This window comes from Camelus ferus, chromosome 9 (assembly GCF_009834535.1).
Source record: "Camelus ferus isolate YT-003-E chromosome 9, BCGSAC_Cfer_1.0, whole genome shotgun sequence".
In the NCBI taxonomy this organism is placed as follows: Eukaryota; Metazoa; Chordata; class Mammalia; order Artiodactyla; family Camelidae; genus Camelus; species Camelus ferus.
In genome coordinates this window covers 23,668,399-23,673,762 of record NC_045704.1, presented here as the reverse complement: position 1 = coordinate 23,673,762, position 5,364 = coordinate 23,668,399, and positions in this window count along the sequence as shown.

The following is a 5,364-nucleotide window of genomic DNA, read 5'->3' as shown; positions in this document are numbered from 1 at the left end:
TTAAGACTGGGACCAGAGGAGATAAACTTTGAAACCTACTCTTTTATTATCTTAATAGGCTCTATTTACAACTCCTGGCAGGCAGCATAAACAGGAACCGCTGTGCATGGAAACTAACAACTAACTGCACGTGGAACTTGCAGGTCAGGGCGGACGTTTCGCTCTCCACTGAGCAATTTCCTCCAGGGTCCTTGGTCCGCCTTCCACCTGCTTCTGACCAAGTCTGTGGGATGATGAGTGAATCCTTCCCACTCACCATTGCCAGTGACTGGGTTTTGGCACCGCCTGGACCCAGAGAATTTGGCAGATGGAGACCCAGCAGTGAGGCCCGCACAGGGCCCTGCTCCATCCACACCTGCAGCCCTGGCCACCCGCCCCTTTGACTTGCTGCTGTTGCTGCTCACGTGGCCTAGGCCTGTGCTGGTCGGACTGTAGAGTGAAAAGGGGCACAAACACCATCAGTTCCTTACTGTCACTTACCTGATGGGGCAACAGGCCCCAGAGGGGAGGAAGCCCCTCAGAGGGGGTCTGGAGACCTCTCCTGTCAGAGGTGGAGCAGAGGGGCTGCAGTTGTGCTCAGATGTGAGGGTGGGGGCAGACCCACCCCTCCCCACCAAGGCCACCTCCTGGCTGCTCTAATCCTTAATCTCAGATCAAGGTCTGGGACAGAAAAGCCCACCCAGCCTGAAGCACTGTTGCTTTATTGCCTGCCTCCTCCAGCAGTTTTGCACTGGGGTAGATTTAACAGCATCCCAGATATCCGGTTGAGACCGAAGGTCACCGGACAGAGCTGGTGAGTCACTGAGGGTCACTTTGGGAGCACGTTGGGGTAGGCAGACGTGAGAGGAGCATAGATTTCTTGGGGTCATCTCTTACAGCCTTCTGGAGAATGTGGAGGACCTTTGCTGTCCCAGAGTCAGGGTCCTGATGTTGAAGTCTGTTACCTGACCCCTTAGTGGGGCCACGCCTCCTCATCAGGGCACCTGCTCCTCTCGCCCACTGGAGCCAGAACCCGAGCAAAGTGCTCACTCGTGGGCTGTCTCTCCGGAGTGTGGAGGCCAGAGGCCAGGGCAGGACACAGCACCCCAGACAGGACCTGTGCACAGGCTTGTCTGAGTTACCCCTAAGGTATTTGTCAACACTGCAACACTCAGAGGTAGTGCCAGGCCCATCTGAACTTGCAGGGCCCTACAAAATGCTCCCTGGGTCAAGGTCGCCCCAGTGGCTGATGTTCTAATGGAAATCCCTGAGGACAGCAGAGTGGGGCAGTGTGTGGTGGTGAGGGGGAAGGCCCTGCTGAGCCCACACCAGCCACACAGCCTCAGGGTTACTCAGGCTCTCTCCAAGCATCTGTAAAATGGGCCAGTACTGGCACACCCCCTTCACAGAACTCTGAGGGCTACAGAAGGTGATGCATTGGGTTTCCATGCTCTGTTCATGCAAAGGAGCCCCTGGTCTTCTTGGGCCTCTGCCAAGTGCTGCCTTTGGAACATCGGGGCATGAGGATCCTTGCTGAGCGTCAGAAATCTGCTTCAGTTCATTTTCGGTCCATGGCAAACGTTTCTCTTCTAAAAGCTGTTGTTTTTGTTTTGTTCCCCAGCAGAGTGAGTGCTCAACCAATTATCTCAAGGTTTTTCCTGTGCCCCCCTCCTCAAGAAAAATAATGCGGATTTGTCCTAGTAACACAAATTTTCTCCCATTTCTTCAAGACCTTTGGCTCATTGTATATCCTGCTTTTCCACCACATGGCTGAAGTTTTACCTCATTGCAGTCAATTCCGTCTTACAGTTAATTTCCTAGGAAGTTTCTTTCTTTCTTTCTTTTTTTCAGACAACTCCATTATGTCTTAAGTTTCTGCTTAAGATCTTGACCTTCACTTTCAAACTGTGCTTTTTCCAGTTGTAAAGATGCTTGCTGTTTGAAGATGTGTTCTCTTACCTACCTGAATTCCAACCAGGAGGACTCATAATGAGTGAATGGAATGTGCAAAGTCTTTAAATGTCAAGGATTTACAGTCTAACTGTAAAACAATTAGCAAGGAAAGCACAATTTAAAAACTCTTATCTGGGGAACAATCTGTATGTATACATACAAGAGCTATTGGAATAGTGCAATTCTACTTCAGAACTTTGTCCATCAGTTTTTGACATAATTGACATACAGCACTATATTAGTTTCAGGTGTACAATAAAATGATTTGATATTTGTACGTATTGCAAAATAATCACCACAATAAATCTAGTGAACACCTCTCACCACACACAGTTACAAATTTGTTTTTCTTGTGATGAGAACTTTTAAGATCTACTCTTTTAGCAACTCTCAAACAATACAGTATTATTAACTATAGTTGCCATGCAGTATATTACCTCTCTAAGACTTATTTATTTTATAACTGGAAGTTGTACCTTTTGACCACCTTCACCCATTTTGCCCATCCCTCACCTGTGGCAACCACCAATCTGTTGTTCTCTGTCTCTACAAGTTTTTTTTTTCTTAATTTTTTGGTCTTTGGGATTTTTTTTTTTTGATCACAGATGCAAGAGAGAGCATTCATATTTGTTTTCCTGTGACTTTTTTATTTCACATCCAACCATGTTGTCACAAATGGAAAGATTTTTCCTTCTTTTTATGGCTGAATAATATTCCATTATATATGTCTCACATCTTCTTTATCCATTCATCCATTGATAGACACTTTGGTTGTTTCCACATCTTGGCCATTATAAATAATGCTGCATTGAACATGGGGGTGCAGATAGCTTTTCAAGTTAGTGTTTTTACCCAGAAGTGGAATTTCTAGATCATATGGTAGTTTTTCTATTCCATAGTGGCTGTACCAATTTACATCCCACCAATAATAGCACACAAGTATTCTTTTTTCTCCATATCCTTGAAAACACTTGTTAATTCTAGACTTTTTGATAACATCCATTCTGACAGGTGTTAGATGGGATCTCGTGATTTTGCTTTTCCCTGATGATTAGTGTTGCCAAGCATCTTTCCATGTACCTGTTGGTCATCTGTATGTCTTCTTTGAAAAAATATCTATTTAGATTCCTCTGCCTATTTTTTAATCAGATCATTTTTTTTTTTGCTCTTGAGTTGTGTGTGTTCTTCATTGGATATTATAGTTTCTAATTAAAATATAGTTTTTTTCTCTAAAATCATCCTCATTTCTACCAAAGATAGCCAAATTCACACTAATTTGTTTGCGAAATAACTTTAGTTTCATTACATTTGGCCTGATTACTTATTTAAGTTCAGCAAGGATAGCAATTGACCTATTTTAAATCTGCTTTGCTGGAACTTTTCATAGGAATCTCCAGAATCCAGAACTTTTAATAGCTTCTTGAGGATAAGAAGCTATGTCAAGGACTTGCCATCGGACTCACCCATAACAGCTACAGCTTTGAATGAATTCTTCTCTTCTTGAAAGTCCCCCAAATATCCTGAGGTTCCTCTGCCTGCCAGAAAGTGACTTTCCTTACCCACCTGGTAAGACTGCTGAGAACCGTGTAAGCAGGGAACCAGGGTATTTTTCCAAGGAGCTTTACGGCTCCATTGTCAATCTTAGTTCTTTAAAATTGTCTGGTTATATCTGATTCTATGCAATTCTCAAATGTGACAGTCCAGTCAAAGTACTGGTAATATAACTAATGTCTCTAATTGTGCCCTGTTACAAAGAGAACAGATTCTTAGTGAATTTATAGAAATAACTATATTGCCATGGAAACAAGAATGCCTTCTAAGGGTTTCCAAATTCTGGAGGGATGAGGCATGGAGAAAGGTAAATGTTTCAATTCTGCTTACAAAGGTGGAACTCACCAAATTGCTGTGATTCATAGTTAGCATAAGAGGAATGGTTTTCTTAATCTGGAAAACAAACATTAAAAAGCCAGTAATATTTCAGACCATAAAACCATGAAAATTATAATCATATTCCTCAGCTCATTCAGTCCTATGTAATTAATTCTGGTTAATCTTGATCATTTGTTAGCAGTGTTACGAAGTCATCAGGTTTCCATCAGAGTTCTGTAATATTACCCAGTTCAGTGGTATAATCTGAAAATTATCAGAAACCTATATTTGTCAAAAAGTCCTTTCTATAAATCTTCTTGAAGGTGAAGCAGTTTTGCAAAAGCATCAATGTAAACTAATAACTGTCTAAAAATGACAAAAATGGTATGGTTAGAGACCTGACTACGATGCAGTTGACAAGGAAATGTGGTTATTTCTATGACATACAACATTTTGAAATAACAGCTAGAATTATGACTGATAGCATTTTATCAGGACACATCAGATTTTTTTGAATTTCATATAATTTTTAGAACACTTATGTTAATAACATTCTTCAGTCATGCAATATATCCTAAGAAGATTTATCATCATTTATTTGACAGTGTCTTCCATGTAATGTAATATGCCAATTAACCCTAGTTAGTTTAATCTTAACTAACCATTGAGATGTTTAAGGGGTCCTCTGAAAAATCCCGAAGTTCAATGGAGGTCAAAATGACTTCACTTAGAATTTGATTTGGGGAAGTTTATCAAAGATATCAGAAGGTTTTAAAATACTTGGTCAAATAAAGTCACTGTGAAATAATACTTATTCACTTAATCAAAGTGACAAGAGTTCACAGGCACATACAGAAAATTAAATAGTTCTTTAAAAAAAACTTAACCCTTATAATATTAAAAAAGACCCAGTTTAAGCAATCAAAGACCTGATTAAAAAACACACAGAAGAAATTATTTTAATAAAACAAAATCTCTGCTTTTTAGACAGATTACTCAGAGGTAAAGAAAAACCTTTTACAACTTCCTTATCATTAGCAGACTTTTATCTTTCTAACAGAGAAACAAAACCAAATTCTACTTTTACCTCAGCTTACTTTCAATATTAAAATTTATTTGCTCAATTAAATTCATTCTAATCCAAGTCAACCAGTCCTGACCATGCACAAAACTTCTCAGAGTTCCTTTCCCATAAACCTTCTATAACTTCCTTGTTTACATTCAGAGTTTGTCCCAAGCTTTCCCTCTCTTTTTTTTAAGACCTCTCTAGGACAAAATTACTTTCTTTTCCCTTCACAACATGCATTTCCATTCCTTATACTCTTAAAAAATTTTCTTGCATATGAAGATATTTTTCCTATTTATTTTCATAGTTTTATTTACATATAAAGATTAGAATTAGTTTTAGTGGTTTTAGTTACATATAATAATTAGAATTATTAACCCTTAGAAACCTTCATTTCTAGTGAAAACTAAAAAGGAAGCAATTATGAACTGTTCGCTATACCAGTATTTTTTTGATTGGCAAACTTATGAATACATTTTATAGTTTCTAGAAACATA